At 37.3% G+C, this 21,235-nt stretch overlaps 1 protein-coding gene and 1 long non-coding RNA gene across 3 annotated transcripts in view; both read right to left on the bottom strand.

The window, feature by feature from the left end:
* LOC134206831 (BLOC-1-related complex subunit 5) overlaps positions 1-21,235 on the bottom strand; it is a 76,612-nt gene that overhangs the window by 2,486 nt on the left and 52,891 nt on the right. The window lies entirely within an intron of this gene.
* LOC134213006 (uncharacterized) lies at positions 7,131-7,613 on the bottom strand. Its single transcript, XR_009979385.1, has 3 exons — positions 7,522-7,613; positions 7,392-7,463; positions 7,131-7,320 (listed from the first exon to the last, which is right to left on the bottom strand). It is a non-coding gene; the product is annotated as an uncharacterized LOC134213006 (long non-coding RNA).

Below are 21,235 nucleotides of genomic sequence, written 5' to 3'. Positions count from 1 at the left end.
ACACGCTAAAAATGAACTACTCAAAATTGAGTCGAATCCGACTCATTTTCATTAAAAACGGGACAACTCAAAATTTGAGTAAAAGATACTACTTCAATAAAATGATGATTGTACTTAAACTAGGAGTCTGTTTGTCGTACAATGCACTTAGATAGATGGATAAACTTGATTCGCATCTGTCGTATTAAAAATTGATGGAAGGCCAAGCTTAACTTTCGCGAAATCATCATTTTATTGAAGTAGTATCTTTTACTCAAATTTTGAGTTGTCCCGTTTTTAATGAAAATGAGTCGGATTCGACTCAATTTTGAGTAGTTCATTGTTAGCGTGCAGCCTCGGGCTAAAAGACTCCCTAATAAAGATACAAAAAAAAACCCAAATTTATCCCCAAGTGGTGATTATGCCTTTCTCGATTCGATACACGCTAACAATGAACTACTCAAAATTGAGTCGAATCCGACTCATTTTCATTAAAAACGGGACAACTCAAAATTTGAGTAAAAGATACTACTTCAATAAAATGATGATTTCGCAAAAGTTAAGCTTGGCCTTCCATCAATTTTTAATACGACAGATGCGAATCAAGTTTATCCATCTATCTAAGTGCATTTTACGACAAACAGACTCCTAGTTTAAGTACAATCATCATTTTATTGAAGTAGTATCTTTTATTCAAATTTTGAGTTGTCCCGTTTTTAATGAAAATGAGTCGGATTCGACTCAATTTTGAGTAGTTCATTTTTAGCGTGTATGTTGGATTCGAATTAATGTTGTAAATGCTGTGCTAATTGCCTACATCTTGGCGGTTAAAATATTTGATGCAACTCTATCACGCTGCTTATAAATTACTCAATAATTGAGTAATTTTTAAGCAATTATTATGAGAGTAATGGATTGCGTCATGGCTAAGTTGATTAATGACTTAAAGTGTCCATGTAAACAGCGTATTTGTTAAAAGAAAAATATAAATATTATTCAAATTGAATGAGTTATTAGCAAACAAAAACAATAGTGTCCAACTAGTAAAATTTCTCCGTCGAATGAAACTAGTTGCGCTCGAATCGGTTTAGTCCTTCTATATGATACGTGTTTAACAATAAAAATTCCTGGCCTACACACACACACACACACACACACACAGTCAGACATGTGCTCAGTTTTTCGAGCTGAGTCGATTGGTATATAACACTATGGGTCTCCGAGCCTTCTATCAAAATTTGGCTTTTGGAGTGAAATTATAGCCTTCTGGTACAACTTTGTTGTACGAGAAAGGCAAAAACGTGTTGTGTGGGTGAAATGTAATGAAGATGCAACGCAGCTCCGTAACGCAGAAGCATCGAAGCAACCATTGCTCAGATGTCAGGTAATGTTCAGTCTTCATAAAAATAGTTCCACAGCTGAAGACAGGCATGTTTTCATTATACCGGTACGAATAACTTTCCTTGGGGTGCCAATAGGTTATGGGCCCAGCATTTAAATCAAGACCGGCGAAGTTTAGAGATATTTTCACTGAAGAATCGAACAAACTGCTGAAAATGGAGAAGTCGTGTTCAAAGCTCAATGGTACTAATTACGACAACTGAGTTTCCGTATGAAGCTACTTCTGGTCAACGAAGGATCTTGAACCGCCGTAAAGGATAAGAATCCTGAACCGGAAACCGCTACCTGGAAGACAAAGGATGAACAAGCGCTGGCGACCATTGGACTGGCCCTGGAGGACAATCAGTTGGTACGCATTAGGAAAGCCAAATGTTCTGCCGAAGCATGCACACTCAGTTTTTATTTCTGCAGCTCGGCAAAAATCCGCACAGCCGTGCGCCAGCAAAATAAATAACTGATATTCCGTCAAAAATAGCGTTTGTTAGCTGATTTTCGGCAAATTATTTGCTGATTATCAGTAATTTTGACAGAAATCTCGGCGAAAAACATGTTTGCTGGGGCACGGCTGTGCGATTCTCGGTAAAAGTTCAATATTTTGCTGAGATCCCGGTAAAAAAGATTAAGTGTGTGGGAAGTCAGCATAGTTGTGATCGAGCAGTGCTGGAGACGAATAAAGTGGTAGGGGTTGCAGACTATTGGGAATAATTTCAACCTGAGACATTTCAACTGAACGTGGTTTGATCGTAGGAACGGATTTGGGATTTCTCAAAATCCTTCCGGTTTTATTCATTCCGCTGACTTCTCCCACAAAATGTGCCTATAAAGCAATAAACTTATAAAATTGGTGTTCGACAAGTTGCTCTGAACATTACTTACGCTGCATATTCTACCATTGGCAGTAACTTCGTCATCATCTGATGGAAAGCCGTCTGACTCATTTCTCGTCTCCCCGCAGAAATCGATCCATTGTTTCCTCACCAATGGATCTTTCGGAAACCTATAAAAATGCGTCCCGGGATTGGACCGGGTGTTCCGTTCACAATCTTTCACTCGACAGAGCATTATTTTCACCCTTTTTTAATGCAAAAACTACATTAACAGCTTACTCTTCCCACGACGAAAAAACTGAAACAGGCAAGCGACGTATTTATCACTGGTTGTCACGCAGGTATCCGACAAAATGTTTATTTCACCACTAGCTCTCACTAAATAAATTTTATCATTCACATAAATTTTCCCGATTTCAAATCGCGGAAAACTTATTCCGTTATCCGATATAATCTACTCGATATGTACTTATTCCTCCACATATTGAGTGCATTGAAGAGTTTACTTCCGAGCGTGAACATCTCGCTCGGAAATCGATGTAAACAGAAGTGACAGCGACCGCTTGAAAATTGTTGTTTGAAATAAATTTTCTTGGAAAAATGGAAGAACAAAACAACAAAATTCCGATGAAAAAGAAAACCCAGTTTGCAGGTCTCGTCTCAGGTGCGAACCTAGTTCCAACCTGAGCGAATAAAAAAACACTTTGACAGCACTTAGGTTGGAACTTTTTTAAAACGAATTCGACATAAGCTTTATTTTGATTACTTTTATTTTTATATAGATCAAATCAAACTTATCTAGATAAATTTAATCTTTTGATTGGAACGATCTTGAGCAAAGCACCCTTCTACAAAGTTGTTGTATTGACATTTCAGACATATGCTCCAAAGACACCCATGCTCTATAACGTTCCTAGATGGCGCAACTTTTGTTGCTTCACGTTTCAGGCGGGTGTACAGTTCTGCCACCTTTGCAAATGTTCGGCCGACAATGTCCATGTCATCCGCGAAGCAAATAAATTGACTGGATCTGTTGAAAATCATACCCCGGTGCGATTCGAACGAACTGGAGTGTTCGCCCGAAATCTTCACACAGTTTTGCACACCATCCACCGTTGCTTTGATCAGTCTGGTAAGCTTCCCAGGGAGAAGCGTGTTTAGGAATCGCGGATTCCACAAAGTCTGGCAATCATAAAACGAATCGAAGAACGTATAGCTGTTGATCGGAAGTGAAGCCGTCTGGTCAACAAGAACGATCACAAACGCGTGATTGGGGCTTTTCAACGGAAACCGAACGTCTCAATTCGAGATGTGTCCAAAAAGTTGCATGTGAGCAAGACTTTCGTGAAGAATATCAAAACTCGAGCTGGGATTGCGTACGTTTAAGTTTCACACGCAAAAAAAGCGTTCATGAGTTCGAGAACTAACGAGTTCACGGTGTATTTTTTCGGGAACAACAGTCAGGGATTCGGGAATACAGTCACGTTTTCTGGAACGTTCTGGAAAACGTGACTGGTGTTCCCGAATCCATGAATTAAATCACGGTGTATTTTTGCTGGTTCACGAATTCGGGAACGCCTTTTTTGCGTGCAGAAGTCCCAAAACCGTGACGATAAACAGAATACGGTTGCAAAAAGCCGTCCCAGGAAGTTGTACGTCCAGAAGTTAAGGAAACGAAAGCGAACTTCAAGCAGATTCCAGGAAAACTGTGTGACTGCCTAGGATAAGTGTGATGTTCCAAGTTCGCCAAGAAGTTTATAATTTGGCAAGCGATTACACTTGTGGAAAGCGAAGGGCACCTTTCATTAATAAAAATTCGAACTTTGAAAATGAATTTCGTTTCGAGCGGTACACCCTTTATTGGGCAAAATACAGTTTTGAGTGAAAACAACCAACTTTTGGGCTCCTTGTACATTATGCATATCGAGTTTCTGTTTTTCACCCAGAAATGAACCAAGAATCGATTCAACCGTCTCCGGATTGATAATCCAAACACTTTGCTCGTTCTGCTTATTTGGGGCCTATCTTGTTGCTATAAGCATTGAAAAAAGACGAATAAACATTATCCGCTTGGCTTATTGGATGTTTCGCGGTCGCGGTTCGTCGCTCGTTATCGAACACAACGATATACAGCTTACCTACTAACTGGTTACAGCTTTCGTTCGCCGGCGGTGTTATGACTTGCCTATCTGTGGAGTGGATGAATACACCACTCTGCTCCGGATCCGTTGTAGGTATCCGATGTATAAGGCAGCGACGACGTTGAGGAAAATTGATCACAATGCGATGCGACGCGTGCACCGTACGACATTGAAAGTTGATCAATAAAAGAAATCTTTATGCGATCGATCCGGTAGGTAAGTTGTCCATGATGTGTGGGTGAGAGCTAGATACCTAGCAGGCCTTCTAGCACACCGTCAACCGAGCATTCAAAGTCATTAATTGTGAAAGCTTAACTGTTTATACGATCGAATAATTCAACATTCAAATATAATAGATGATAGTATTAAATCAACGCTTTTTATTGATAGCATTACTCGTCTTGAAAATCAAGCCTTCAAATCAATAAGACCACTCATGTAGGTATGCGTAATAATATCTTCATCATAAGCACAGCGAAAGACGCGGGAAAGTTATGAAGATCTGCTTTTCTTGTCCTCACCTCCGCCCATAAGCTGTGGAATGCAAAATCGATCACTCAAGCACTGCCATTGCGATAAGAAAAAGAAAATCCGATTAGTCGCATTAATCATGAACTGAAATCCTAAAACGTCTCAATCCTAACGATCGACAACATCTGGAACCGGCTGTAATGGATCGGGTCTGATCACCATTACCGATCTACAACTTGACAACGACAACAACAACAACAACTAGGTACTTCAACCAGATCCATTCGTTGCAGATAATTTAGCCGGCTAGTTAAGAATTTAAATTGCGTAATATGGCAAACACCGAGCAAAAACTGTGCACACGATGAATTATTCAGCGGCGCGGCACGAGGAACAATGTGGGCCGGTTTGTTCGGTGCTTTCGCAGTTAGACTTTCTGTTTCGCTAATGTCATTCCGGGTACAGCCATTCAGCCCTCCTGGCGCGGTATTGAGTCGGTCTTACTGGTGCGATGTTCGCATGCAAGCGAGTTCGCGTGACCGATGACGGACTAGTCTAACGTTCACTTTTCATAAAGTTGGTCCTCGATACTAATTGAATACGATTCCTTGTTAGATTACATGTGCCCAAAACAGCGTGTTTTTTTTCAACAAATTTCAAAATTCAAATATCGTTCATCATCCATCCGATCAGCCCGTGCTCGAGCACATATGTAGAATTAGATCTGCCATTATAAGTTGGGCATGGCCGCATATGGCGCGAATGAGAACATGAGAATAGCGGCGGAATAAAATCACATTACACCTACAACAATCTGGGCGCGCTGATACACATTTGTCGTAGGCAGATTTACGGCCTTGCTCCTTAACGAGTGTAATAAGACGGGCGGTGGCGGCGATACCAGTGGCCTCCAGTGAGGTATGTAGGATGGTATTCGACAAGATCTCGGACGGAATTGAAAAGCAATTAATCAGTAAAAATGCTTCGGTTGTATGCGGTAATATATCAATGAACCGATGCTTGGTTTGGAATAAATTCAAAGCATTGTGAAAAATATTTTACAATTCCGAAGGGTTCATTGAACAAAACCCTTCAATATTCTATACATCATTTGAATTTTTGTACAAAGTTCGAAAGTATTGTAATTTGTAATTTTCGACATCGTTCTTTTATAACACATTTCTGAACATTTTGTTAAAATATGTCAGATTGATTAAAGAGGAGTTGAGGAAAAAAGAGAAAAGATCCCTCCTTCTTCAAAAACGCAAGAAAAAGAGGAGAAGGAAACACCAGAAAACAGAAAACAATAAAATAAACCCAGATTAATCCACCAGCGGCGATGATGCCTTTCTCGTGCATGTACTGAAAAAATCACATAAGAAATGTCAAAAAAGCACTTTAGGTAAATAGATCGCATACTTTCTATCATTTTGCATGCTTTGCAATAATTACTATGCATTGCCACCATTCTTGAAAAAAAAAACAATGTTCGACTTTGAAATTTTTTTCCAAGAAAGGACCCTTGCGAAAAACAATATTTTTTCAATAATTCTGAAATGCAATGTCCGATCGGGTCAATTTTCAATAGCAAACAATGGGATTGCATTCCCCGTCGAATGCAACTTGTTGCGAGTGAATCGGGTAATGCTAAGTTCCAAAAAGTGTGTCTACAAAATTTGTACACATACACACACATACATACGCACATACAGACATCACCTCGATTCATCGAACTGAGTCGATCGGTATATAACAAACTGGAACAGAGACTAAGCGCCCGCCACTAAGAGTGAAATCAGGAGTGATTCAGTTTCATTCCAAATTTTCGACCACTATTCTAGCTGGTTTCCACAAACTCGCTGGTTTCCCCAGCAGTGTTCTATTCATATTTTTCAAATTTTCAATTAAATCCCGCATAACTCTAAACCATTCATAGACAGTATCTCTCACTGTTGTCGACATTTTCTGTTAATGTAAAATAACCATATATCCACATTCTATCGAATGATTTTGACCACATCACAAAAGGTTATTGGCCGAATCACCATATGCTGAATGGGTTGTTAAGTTAGGTTACCATAAAAAAATGGCAATTTTCGCGAACAAAATTTTCGCCCTACTTTATGCCAAGAAGTTGATGTACTATCCATTTTCTTGAAGCTGAACTACAACACATACTGTGATGTAATTTTTGGAGAATATAATGAAAAAAATAGTTTGCACCTTATCTTATATGTTTATGCACAAATTAAAAATACATATTTCTCAGAAGAAAAATAAAAAAGCGCATCATTTTATACATCATTATATTTTTATTTTCAATAAATTACTTGAAAAAACAATCTAATCCACCTCGAAATGCCCGTAATTCTTGAGTCCACTTTAGTATGCGCAGCTGTTCGAACTGCCAATCACCAGCGCGTCCAATTCTATCCATGCCGAAATCTTACGGATGTAGGTGGATGACTCTCGTTAATGTTTTTTGCTTGCCGCAGATTCACCTATAGAATAATTCATATATGGAACATCAATGTCATGATGTACATCAAGCTAAAATTTGATTATTGCTTACCTTGAATCGTGCTACATTATGCACTGGACGAGGCACTGGATGAGGGTCCCGGCTAGTGCAATGATGGTGATACTAAAATATTGAAATATTAATTTATTTTCATGTAAATAATAGCAAGAATCAAACTCACATTTTTCATCACGGCTAGTCTGTGTAAACAAAGATGGCAGTTGAATAAAGCGAAAAAAGTGACTGAAAGTTCTTGCATGCACACAAATGTTGATAACTGTAACAGATGTGGTAGCTTTAACCTGAAACAGTATGATGCATCAAAGTGTGTGTGTGACAAGTTTTGAGGCTATGGAAAACACGTAATTATGTTCAGACTGCATACTAAAAGATCACAACTTGTTAGATAATCCATATAAAATATAATATCATTCATTAGATTAAAAAAATAAAGGTGGAATCAAGGGAGGAACATAAAAATCTTTCGTTGACAATAAGACATAAATTGATAATCAGAGATAATGTAGAGTCATTGTTATACAGAGTGAAACACTGAAGAAAACCTAAAGTTAGACATTTTCTCAATCATAATGTTAACGGTGAGCTCATGTAGTAAACTTTGTATTTGGTTGTGACAATTCGATCTAATGTTTTTCACTATGCGGGATGAAATCATCATGTTGGCGCCAAGAAAGGCGCCGTAAATGCAAAGTGGCTTGATCTGTAGATAAAATGGCGCATTCATAAACCAAAACATTTGGAAAATATTTGAATCTCGTGATTCAATCGTGATTCAAATCTGCAGAAAATAGAACGGAGCGTTATACCAGTTTTATTTTTTGAACATTTGACTGGTATAAAAAATGAATCTAGAACAGCTGCTGGGAAAATTAATGTTTCAGATTCATATTCAAACTGACAGCCCCGAACGATTTGAATCACTGCTGATTTCACTCTAAGTCAGTCTCAGCCCCCGGTGGCTTATTAAAGAGAAGCGCATCGTGAAAGCTGGACTGTCAACGGAGTTTAGTGGTCATCCTATGGAGGAAGTCTGAGTAGACGCGACAAAGAAGTTTGACAGTTTATTGATAATAATTAATATTCCTTCACATGAGTTGCGTCGGATTTTGCGTTTACTTCGGCAGACACCTAGGAATCAGCTGAAACGAACCGAGAAAAGTTTCCCAGAACGTATCTACTGCAGCAGCAAAGAAGATTCCGAGCCCCTCTACTGGCATCAATAGACGTAAGCGAGAAGCTGTCGTCAAACGCCCTCAAGTTTTCGAGAGAACGCGCATGGAAGTTAGCAGAAACGAACTGCACCAAATAAAAGCCCTGAAAGTTGCATTAATTTGACGTCTATACTGGCTTGAGGTCTCCAGTTAGCCTCGCAAACAAAGCTGCAGAATCTAGGATGTTTTCGGGTGGAAAACATTCTCGACACCCTGGGCATCCATTGTATTTGCCACACAAGATACATACTAATGCAATTGCGGGCAAAGAAAGCTTTCAATTGATAACTGTAGAAATGCTAATAGATTACTAAGCTGAAAAGCAGGCGAAGTTCCAGCTGGGATGTAGTACTATGGAAGATGACGCTTGCGTTGCACTTACGAAATTGACTAATTGACCGGAACCGATTGCTAAACTGTTAGCAAGCTTTCAATAGTGAATAATCATACATAATTGTATTGTATGTTGTATGAGGAAGGTAAAAAGAAGAGAGAGTGATGCAAGACAGATAAAAAAGAGAATAGATGTAAAAATAAAAGAAGAAAACATAAAGAGAATACTTGCTAGAAAAGATATAAAACATTTGATTCAGATGGAATGCTTACAATTCCGATGAAATCCTTCTAATTCCGATGTAATGCTTCCGAATCCGATGGTATCGTTTCGATTCCGATAGAAACCTTTCGATTCCGAAAGAATCGTTTTCCGAAGGAATCTTCTTCAAAAATCCGAAGGAAATTTATAGATTCCAAAGGTAACTTCTTCAAACGCCGAAGAAATTGTCTTAAGATTCCGAAGAAATCTCTTTCACAGACCGAAAGAGTCTTCTTCAGATACCGAAAGAATCTTCTTTGGATTGATGTTCTTCATTATCCAAATAAATCTTCTATACATTTCAAAGGAGTCTTTTTCCGATTCTGAGAGAGTCTTCTTCAGATTCCGAAAGAATTATCTTCATCTTTTCGATTCCGTAGAATGGGTCTTTCCGATTCCGCAGAACGCATATTTCCGATCCCGCAGAATGAATCCCTCCGATTCCGTAGAATCCATCTTTCCGATTTAGAAGAATGCATTTTTCCGACTCCGCAGAACGCATTCCGAAGGAATCTTCACATTCCGCAAAATGCATCTTCCCGATTCCGCAGAACGCATCTTTCTGATTCTGCAGAACACATCTTTCCAATTCCGCAGAACGCATCTTTCATCTTCACGTTTCCAAAGGAATCTTCACGAATATTTAAAAATTCTAAAAAAATATGATTCTAAAGGAATCCTAACGATTCCAAAAAAATATTGACTGAAAATATTAACAATCCAATGAAAAACTCGAGCTTCAAAATTTTTAAATTTCAAATTTCGAAGAATAATTTACGAATTTACGAGGAATCATTGAGAATTCAAGGTATTCAATGCAATTCCGAAAGAATCACTGCGCTTCCAAAAGCATTTTTGCGATTTCAAAGGAATTTTTCAATTGAGAAATAATACATCCAATTCCGATGGAATACTTGCGATTCTGAGAATCGTCTTCAGATTCCGAAGAAATCTTTTTCAGATTCTGAAAGAATCTTCTTCAGAATCCGAAGGAAACTTCTACAGATTCCAAATGAAACTTCTTCAAATACCGAAGGAATCTTCTTCAGATTTCGGAGACCCGAGGAATCTTCTTCAGAGTCCTAAGGAATCTTCTTAGATACCGAGAAAATCTTCGAATTTCGAACTAATCTTCTTCACATTCTAAAAGAATCTTCTTCACATTCCAAATAAGTCTTTTTCCGATTCTGAGAGAGTCTTCTTCAGATTTGGAAATGGCTTCTTCAGAATATAAGAAAGGCGAAGAAATCTTCTTCAGATTCCGAAAGAATCATCTTCAGATACTTAAGGAATTTTCTTTAGATTCCGGAGAAATCTTCTTCCGAATCCGGATACGAATAAGATTACGAAGGAATTTTCTTCAGATACGTTAGGAATCTTCTTCAGATTCAGAAGAAATCAGATTCCGGAGAAATCCTCTTCAGATTCCGTAGGAATCTTCTTCAGAATCCGAAGGAATCTTCTTCAGAATCCGAAGAAATCTTCCCGAATCCCGGGGAACCTTCACGATTCCGGAGGAATCTTTGGGATTCCCGAGGAATATTTACGATTCCGAAGGAATCTTTAAGATTCCGGAGGAATTGTCATGAATCTAAAGGAATCTTTACGATTCAAAAGAATTATTTATAATTTCCGAGAAATATTTACAATTTCCAAGGAATCTGTTCGATTTTGAATAAAATTTGTACGAAGGAATGTTTACGATTCCAAATGAATCTTTAGTATTCCGAAGATATCTTTACGATTCCGAAGATATTTTTACGATTCTTCATGATTCCGAAAGAAATTTACCAATCCGAAAGAATCTTTACGATTCCGAAGAAAACATTCCGCTTCAAAAACCATTGTTTGCGATTCCAAACGAATTTTCACGATTCCGAAGGAATCTTCACGATTCCGAAGGAATCTTCACGATTCCGAAGGAATCTTCACGATTCCGAAGGAATCTTCACGATTCCGAAGGAATCTTCACGATTCCGAAGGAATCTTCACGATTCCGAAGGAATCTTCACGATTTCGAAGGTATCTTTACGATTCCGAAGGAATCTTTACGATTCCGAAGGAATCTTTACGATTCCGAAGGAATCTTTACGATTCCGAAGGAATCTTTACGATTCCGAAGGAATCTTTACGATTCCGAAGGAATCTTTACGATTCCGACGGAATCTTTACGATTCCGACGGAATCTTTACGATTCCGACGGAATCTTTACGATTCCGACGGAATCTTTACGATTCCGACGGAATCTTTACGATTCCGAAGGAATCTTTACGATTCCGAAGGAATCTTTACGATTCCGAAGGAATCTTTACGATTCCGAAGGAATCTTTACGATTTCGAAGGAGTCTTTACGATTCCGAAGGTATCTTTACGATTTATTCCGAAGGAATCTTTACGATTCCGAAGGAATCTTTACGATTCCGATTCCTAGGAAATCTCGTTCATATTTGAGCGAATGTTCTTCAGAATCCGAAGGAATCTAAAAAAAAACTTCCTCAAATTCCGAAGGAATGTTCTCCATCTTCAGATTCTGAAGCAATCATATTCATTTTCTGAAGGAATCTACTTCAAAATCCGAAGAATCTTCTTCAGGTTCCGAAGAATTTTTCTTCAGGTTTTAATCTCCAGATCCCTACCTCCGTTCTGCTCATGATCTTAAGTATCTTGAGTTGTCATATTATATAATGTAAGGGGCTTGCGTGAAATAGAACTTGAAACAAATGAGTGTTTAGAACAGGTATCCAACACTAAACGGATCAACTTAAAATATAAATTTATGCTTATGCAAAAAAGATATTTTAGTTACTAGATAAAGATTGTCGCTTCGGTTCCCTTTGTTCTGCTGTCCGAAACATGTGTGGTACATACCTGTCAAATCGTATGGATTTTCCTTCTTTGACATTTAGCTCCCCTATCCTCGCCAGCAAAAGATGTTCCGGACAGCGACGACAGCGACAATATTTATCTAGTAACTAAAATATCTTTTTTATGCAACCTAATAACTTTTATTTTTGTTCACGCATCAATTTCTCAGGAGGTTTGTTTTAGTGCATATTACATAACGCAAGAGAGGGTTTAAATTTAAACTCTGCGTTACTACTACAGTAATAGCAGCTTCGGGGTAGTTAGGATCGAGTTTGGACAACCAAAGTAAACATGATTTATTAAAGCAAGTGCATGTAAATTTTGACAGCTGATTCTTTCACAAACGAATGTGCTGCTGCCTTAACCCTTTATACTGATTGAAAACTAACAACGATAATAGGAAGTATCTACTAGTTATAGGGTCAGTTATGTGACGAGTAATTTGATATCCAAATCACAGTATACCGAGCTCCGAGCAAGACACTTCATCCGTACCTGAGACGCCTGAGACGAGACCTGCAAAGACGGCTTCTTTTTCCTTGTTTTGACACTTGTTCTTCTTTTCATCACAGTTGATCATCGATTCTCAACTGTTTCCTTGAGTGTTTCACCTAAATCCCGGGTAGAATCTTCTGAGCACAATAAAAGTGTTTGTGATTTACGGATTTGTAAACTTATTTTTATAAAGATTTTCCTATCGGAAATAAAACACGTATTCATAACAGTTCAATATTAAGCTGTCCGGCTTTTCTAGAATACTTTTCAAAGTGGAAAAGTACTCGTAAAACAAAATAATTTGGAATACTTTTTGAGAGATACCAATACTTTTACACAAAAAGGTGCTGGTTGCATCTGACAATTCGTGACAGCGATTGCTGGTTGCAGATGAAGTTACATTTTTTCCTCTTTGCAATTCCCGTCCCAGATCCGTACCATGCCGGGGTGTCCATGGTGTAAACGTTGAAGTATTTGCTTCTGCTGAATCGAATTACGGGAATTACGAATCTCTCTCTCCGAACAAAAGTCAGCCTTGAATGACGGTGAGGCTATCTTTCCAATTATAAAACGCTGCCATCTCTGGATTCATTTGTGTGCCGGATTTGATTTCCCAAGAAGAATGGAGAGCCTGTGCTACTTGCTTGATAAGTGGATGTGCGTTGATTTAGCAATCATCTTCGCAGTGATTGAAATTGAACTAACCGCATTTTCCCAAACCGATGAAACATCTTCTTCGTGGCGCATTGAAGCAATTACGTAATCATCTTCGGGTTTAGCAGCGCCGTCGATGAGTCGAGAGAAGATGTCAACGTACCCAAACTTTGTCGTGTTGATATACTTGATTGTAAAATCATAACATAACAACGTCAACGCCCACCACTGTAATCTGTTTAATGTATGCGCAGTAGAGTGGCCCAAGCTTATATGGAAAAAGTGAAAAGTCTGGAATTTCAAACCTTGCACCCTTAAATGACAGTTTGGGAGTCCCAGAAACTCCCCTGAAAATTTCAGCTCATTCGGTCCAGTGGTTGGCGTGCGCAAATGGCTCAAAGTTTGTATGTGAAAAGTGATCCAAATGTATGAGGAAACGCAACCGTTTCAGTTTTTTGCTTCTAGGTGGCGCTGTAGTCGACGGATTCCTGTTGTGGACAAAATGTAGAACCTTTTTTATATAAGGAAGCGACTGGTGAAGACCGGATGTAAATCCCTTTGAAATTGGCCAAGTTATAAGCATCCAAAGTCGAGGGTATCGAGCGTGTCCCCCAGGGGTGTTTAAAATTAGAGCAACGTACCACCGACCATTGCGGCGGCGATGCAGGCGTATTCGGTGCCGTGCAAAATTAAATGCATGATTATCACGCAATCTCGCGAATTTTTATCCGATTGGTAAATACTTTCCGTGCTCTGTACAGTAGTGTAGAGAGGGAGGGGGTGACTTACCACTGAAACCAACGAGCTGAAGTTTTTAAGGGGAGACAAAATTCATGAAATATTTGTAACGAGTTGTTTTCGGACATCGTGATGCCCGTTGCATCAATTTTAGAACGATATGATGTAATCGTTACAGACAGACGGACAGAAGGACAGAAAGACAGAGAGACCTGGGATATTATATAAGTTATATATTTTTCAAACAACAGTTTTAATGTTTATAGCATAATTTATTGACTGTATAAAATTACAAAGTTATCAACAAATAACACTTATACCTATATTAATTATTTATTTCAACTACTAGGCCTTCCTTTATAATAGAGCGAGTACAACCTGGAAAATTTTGCTTATGCTGTTGAACAACTTTGAGAAGATATTGAAGCTGTTCTTCATTTTTTGTCAGTTTTCCACAAAGATCTTGAACTAGTTTAACTCAGCACAGTCATTCACTACCAAAAATTAATTAATTTTATTTCTATTTTCAAAAATTCTTCCAATTCATCCCATATACTAGGATCTTCTTTGAGAAAATTTGCAGATATTCCAGAAATTTCAAAAAAATCATCGTATTTAGAGAAACAAAATCCGAAAGCGTACAAGAAGTCAACTTATCGATCGTCGTTAAATTGTGTGCCATTTCTTTTCTCTCATCAGTAGATATTTCTGGGTCTAAAAAAGCCAGAGCGACTAGTTCTTCACTCAATTACCATAGATGATTTGCAAATCTTGAAGCCGCAGCCATATACACATTTCTTGATTGATCAGGGAAAGCATCTCGTATCAATTTTTTTGCCAGGTTTAGATCATTTCGTGCTGCTGATGAGGGTAAAAGAGCTTTAAACCAAGACCAAATGTAAACTCGTAAAATAAAAGCACACATTACTGGAAATTGGCCTCTAAACAGCCATATTTTAAGACAATAGTCAAATTGGCCTCTAACCAGCCATATTTTAAGACAATACATTGCTTTCGCCATCCATCTGGCATTGCTATGGGCTCCTGGTTTTGAAAATTTAATTCTTTTCACACCAAGAAATGCTAAAGATAAATTTAGCAACTCTTTATAGTCTTGTCGTTGCTGTTGAATATTGAGTTGGTTTTTTAAAAATTCAATCAAATGTTGTGTTTCATCACCAAGGATCTCAATGATGTTTTCGTCTACCATATTTTCATCAAAGGATTGATCCCCTTGCCCCCTTATTCACCCCCTCCCTCTTTGACATTCTTTGGAACTTGTAAGGGAAATTCTCCGAAATTTCCTCGATGATTTTCTTCAAAATATCCACTTAAGATTTTCTGGGAAGTTCCCGGGAAATTTTTCTTAATTTCGTAAGTTCTCGGAATTTTCACGAGGAATTCTTAAACATATAAGTAAAGTTCTTCGAAATGTCCATGGGAAATTCTGGGAATTTCTTCGGCAGTTCTATTGCAAATTCTTTAGATTTTTTTTATTGGAAAATCTTCAACATTTATTTGAATTTCCTACCAAAAACTCTTTGAGCTTCCACAAAAAAAATTGCAATTCTTGTAAGAAAGCATTTGTAATTTTCATGAAAATTTATTCGAATTTTTACGATAAGTTCACCAAAAATTCAACTGAAAATTCTCCATAATTTCCACCGAAAATTATTCGGAAAACTCTTTGGAATGTCCTTAGTATTTTTTTTCAAATTTCGCTCCTATTTTGCAAGAGAAATTTAAAAACATCGTACCGTTTTGGCTCAAATTCCGTACATGGTTCATATCCCGAACACTCGCTTTTAAATGGCCGTTTTGGCGTTATTTATGTAATTTTATCCACAGAAGCTTGAATTCTTTTGCAATTTTGATTCTCAGTATGGAAAACCAATGAGAACTTTAGTTTTAGTGCGGTAAAACGCCAGTGTTCGTAATTTGAGCCAAAATGGTAGGTATAATCATTCTGAAATTCCACGGGAAATAATTTTAAGTTTTCTCGGAAAATTACTCGGCATTTTAACGGGAAAACTTTTGGAATTTAAAAAAAAATTCTTGGGGTTTCAACGGATGATTATTTAGCGGGATATTGCATGGGATTTTCAAGAAAAACATCGGAATTATCACGGAGAGTTCTTTAGAGTGTAACCTGGAAACTTTAAAGGTTGTCAATCGGGAAATTCTACGGAATTTCCACGAAAAGCTTATTGGAATGTAGACTTTACTTTCTCGGAATTTCAACTCTAAATTTTTCGAAATTCCCTAAATTCTTCGGTTTTCTACAAAATTTGAACTGACATGAAGAATTATAGGTCAGATGCGTGACAGATTTTAAGCAGTGGCGCGCCAATGCAAGTGGCGGTGGCGGTGGCGCACACCTCTAGGAGGAATCAAATTCAACAGAAATTAAATTAATTGGCTTTGAGATTTGGTTTCAGAAGCTATGAACAGATGAGTAAATTTGATTCCGTTTTGAATTAATATTTGTTTTGCTGGATTTTGTTCAGTTTGATTTCGTTATGTTTTTTTTAACTAATTTAATTTGCTAATTATCTAATACATGCATTTATCTCTTAGACTAGGTGTTCCGTGTTTTCTTAACACTATCATCCTTATTTGCCTTTTAGTTATTATTAATACATTTCAATTGCCTCTGGCAGTTAGGATATTTCCTCTGGTTGAATTAAACCATCTAGGAATTACAATGTTTTATTTCGTTATGTTTGAAATTTGAATTGTTAACTGTTATGTTAACAATGGATTTGGAAATGGCTTTGAATAGCTGAATTGCTGAAAATGTGGTTGATTTTTTTTGAAAATTTGAAAAAGTCTATGTAGACTTCAAGGGGGTGGGGAAGGGGTTTCGGAAAAGTCTACGAAAGTCTACAAGGGGGGAGGGGGGGTTTGAAAATGTGAAATTTCGGTCTACGTGGTTTGTGGACAGAGAAAGAAGAAAAAATCAAGCAAGAAAAAAAAAACAAGACACAATGAGGAAGGAAGAAGAAAGAAAGAAGAAGGAATAAGGAAGAAGAAAGAAGACATAAGAAATAAGGAAGAAGAAAGAAGGAAGAAGAAAGAAAGAAGAAGGAAGAAAGAAGAAAGAAGAAGAAAGAAGAAATAAGCAATAAGGAAGACGGAAGAAGGAAGAAGGAAGAAGGAAAAAGGAAGAAGGAAGAAGGAAAAAGGAAGAAGGAAGAAGGAAGGAAGGAAGAAGGAAGAAGAAAGAAAGAAGAAAGAAGAAGAAAAAAGGAAGAAGGAAATAAATAGAAGAAAGTAGAAAGAAAGAAGAAGGAAGAAAGAAGAAGGAAGTAGAAAAAAGAAGGAGGAAGAAGGATGAAGGAAGAAGGAAGAAGGAAGAAAGAAGAAGAAAGAAGGAAGAAGGAAGAAAGAAGAAGGAAAAAGGAAAAAGGAAGACAAAAGAAAGAAGAAGTAAGAAGATAGAAGGAGGAAGGAAGAAGAAAGAAGGAAGGAGGAAGAAGGAAGAAGGAAGAAGGAAGAAGGAAGAAGGAAGAAGGAAGAAGGAATAAGGAAGAAGGAATAAGGAAGAAGGAAGAAGGAAGAAGGAAGAATGAAGAAGAAAGAAGGAAGAAAGAAGAAAGAAGAAGGAAGAAAAAAAAGGAAGAAGGAAGTAGAAAGAAAAAAGAAAAAAAGGAAGAAAGAAGAAGGGAGAAGAAAGAAGGAAGAAGGAAGGAGGAAGAAGGAAGAAGGAAGAAGGAATAAGGAAGAAGGAATAAGGAAGAAGGAAGAAGGAAGAAGAAAGAAGGAAGAAAGAAGAAAGAAGAAGGAAGAAGAAAGAAGAAGGAAGAAGGAAGAAGAAAGAAGAAGAAAAATAGAAGAAGGAAGTAGAAAGAAAAAAAAAGAAAAAGGAAGAAAGAAGAAGGAAGTAGAAAAAAAGGAAGAAGGAATAAGGAATAAGAAAGAAGGAAGGAGGAAGAAGGAAGAAGGAAAAAGAAAAATGAAGAAAGAAGAAGGGAGAAGGAAAAAGGAAGAAAGGAGAAAGAAGAAGGAAAAAGGAAGATGGGAGAAGGAAGAAAGAAGAAGGAAGAAGGAAAATGGAAGATGAAAGAAGGAAGAAGAAAGAAGAAAGAAGGAAGAAGGAAGAGTAAAGAAGGAAAAGAAAGTAGGAAGAAAGAAGAAGGGAGAAGGAAGAAGGAAGAAGTAAAAGGAAGAAGGAAGAAGAAAGAAGGAAGAAGGAAGAAGGAAGAAGGACGAAGGAAAAAAGAAGAAAGAAGAAGGAAGAAGGAAAGAGGAAGATGAAAGAAGGAAGAAGGAAGAACTAAAAATGAAAAAAAGAAGAAGAAAGAAGGGAGAAGAAAGAAGGAAGAAGGAAGAAAGAAGAAATAAGAAAGAAGAAGGAAGAATGAAGAAGGAAGAAGGAAGAAGGAAGAAAGAAGAATAGAGGTGTGCGCCGCCGCGCCACGCCGCCGCCGCCGACAGTTTTTGGCACGCCGCCGCCGCCGACATTTTTGCATCGGCGCGCCGCCGTTTAAAATTTGTCACGCCGTTGATCTATAATTTTTCACGCCGATTAAAATTTTCAGTGGAAACTTCTAAGATTCACTGGATTTTCCGTATAATTTCCTGATAGATCTCTACAACATTACGTTGAAACTCCAGAGAATTTTTCGTGAAGATACCAATTATTTCCAATTATACCAATTATTACCAATTATACCAATTATTTATGGGGCCCTCCTTAGCCGTGCGGTAAAACGCGCGGCTACAAAGCAAGACCATGCTGAGGGTGGCTGGATTCGATTCCCGGTGCCGGTCTAGGCAATTTTCGGATTGGAAATTGTCTCGACTTCCCTGGGCATAAAAGTATCATCGTGCTAGCCTCATAATATGCGAATGCAAAAATGGTATCCTGGCTTAGAAACCTCGCAGTTGATAACTGCGGAAATGCTTAATGAACACTAAGCTGCGAGGCGGCTCAGTCCCAGTGTGGGGATGTAATGCCAATAAGAAGAAGAAGAACCAATTATTTCCATGAAAATTCCATACAATATCTTGTTAACACTTCGAAGAGCTCTCCGTAAAAACCAAGCGTGAACATTGCGGAGGAGTTCACGTTAAAATAAAAAAAACTGTTTTAAATTGAATTTTTGAGCAGAAAGTCACAAGGCTGAAAGTTGTTAGGCCGAATCGTTCAATTGAAAAGACTATTTGGTAGAAGCCTACCCGAGCAAAGCTTAAGAGCAAATTTATAACTTGATTTAATGTTGTGAAATCTCGCTTAACTTTTCAAAAGGACCTAAGTAACATTTTTTTCATGAATTAATTTGAATAGCGCAATCAACAGAAAAACCTGAAAGCTTTCGATTGCAGTGCTCAAATTAATTCATGATAAAAATGTTACTTAGCACCTTTTGAAAAGTTAAGCGAGAAATGATCGATTATGTTTACTTAATTTGATATCTTTTTGGTCGTTTTAACGGTTAAAATAACAAAACGTACAGCAGAATTATCTTACTGTGACATCAAATTAAAAACTATTTCTGCTGTCGATGAGAGCAAATCGAAAACTAAATTTGATATTGATTTCACATAGCAAAATAAGTACACAGTTTGATGTCATATCATTGAATTTAGTAATCTACAGCAACATGAGATCAAAATATCTAATCAATCATTATGATTTATACATATTTGAAAACTAATTATGAATCAATTTTTGAGATATAGCTGTGATCAAGAATCTGTATATACAGATATACAGATTTTAGGAAAATTTACAGATTTTACAGATTTTTTGAGGATTTTAGTACCAAAAATTATTGTAAATTACTTTTATTCTACTCTAAAATGATCCTAATTAGAGCCATTTTGAGATTAACTCAATTTCAATTTAAAAATACAGAGCATGTGGTCTCTGGTAGGTTTTGCTCTTAATTGGCAATTTATGCAGATTCATGATTTTGAAATTCGATCAGAATGTTCAGATTATATTTTAATACATGTGATCTTAGAGAACGCTCTAAAATTAATACTAAAGAATCAGGTCTATATATTATTGGTCATATCTGAAATGCTTTGAAACAGTTTATTAGTACTGAATACTAGTCCAATAAAGATGTTGTCCATATGGCTATAATGGATCCTTTACATATGTTATTCGTAAATGATCAAATATTAAACATTGAGAAAGCAAGCATTGTTGCTTGTATTCCTTTATTTGTAATCCTTGGGAAGAAATGTGCAAAAAAATGCTAAATATTGACGTCTGACTTGTTGTTCCGCATAGTATTTCCGGACTTTATCTTTTCAAAACTAACTTTATAAAAGTCGATTTTGATTTGGTTCAGATGGATACAGATTTGCAATACAGATTTTTTTACTTGAGATACAGGAATAAAGATTTTCTGGGACAAAAATACAGATTTAAATGTGGCAAACTGGTTCTGCATTGCGCGGCCATAAATGCCTGTTTTGTCGTGTTTTTGCTCAGTAAGCAGATAGTTAGAGAATTTTTCTGGAAAACTCCTTAGAGTCTCCCGCGGAAATTCTTAATAATTGACTGTTTTATAGTTGGCCATGCCAAACTAGCCGTCTTTATTATTCTAGACTGAGAAAGCCATTCCCATTCAACCAGCCGCACTCTACTACAATCATCAATAATGTTCTGTGAAAATTTGGAATAATACCCAACAGAAACTCAACAAGAACTTTTAATTAATTTCCAAAGTTTTTCCTGTAGAAGTTAAGAACATTTTTTTTGTGAAAATTCTGAAGTTTCTCATGTAAATTGTGACAAATTTTCTGCTGAAATTTCAAACAAGTTTAATTGGGAATTCAAAAGAGCTTCTCTTGGTAATTCCAAAGATTTCGCGAAGCTTCAAACAATCCTAAAATATTCTGGAGAAGTTCATTAGATATTTCATGCGAAAATAAAAAAAATCATATGAAAGTATCCCGAAAAAATTAAAACAAAAAAAATCTTTGAAAAACGTTATGAAAAAATCACCACGCCGATTCACGCCGCCGCCGTCGCCGGGTAAAATGACATTCGGCGTGACGCCGAAAACGCCGCCGCCGCCGGGTAAAATTTTGACAAACGCCGCCGCCGACGAATATTGGACCGGCGCACACCTCTAAAGAAGAAGGAAGAAGGAAGAAGGAAGAAGGAAGAAGAAAGAAGAAAAAGGAAGAAGAAAGAAGAAAGAAGTAAGAAGGAAGAAGAAAGAAGAAAGAAGAAAGAAGAAAGAAGGAAGAAGGAATAAGGAAAAAGGAAGAAAGAAGAAGGAAGAAGAAAAAAGGAAGAAGAAAGAAGAAAGAAGAAAGAAGAAAGAAGAAAGAAGGAAGAAGGAAGAAGGAAT

Source organism: Armigeres subalbatus, chromosome 1 (assembly GCF_024139115.2).
Source record: "Armigeres subalbatus isolate Guangzhou_Male chromosome 1, GZ_Asu_2, whole genome shotgun sequence".
Taxonomy (NCBI): domain Eukaryota; kingdom Metazoa; phylum Arthropoda; class Insecta; order Diptera; family Culicidae; genus Armigeres; species Armigeres subalbatus.
The sequence above is the reverse complement of the archived record's forward strand: the minus strand, read 5'-3'. Positions and strand labels throughout refer to the sequence as shown.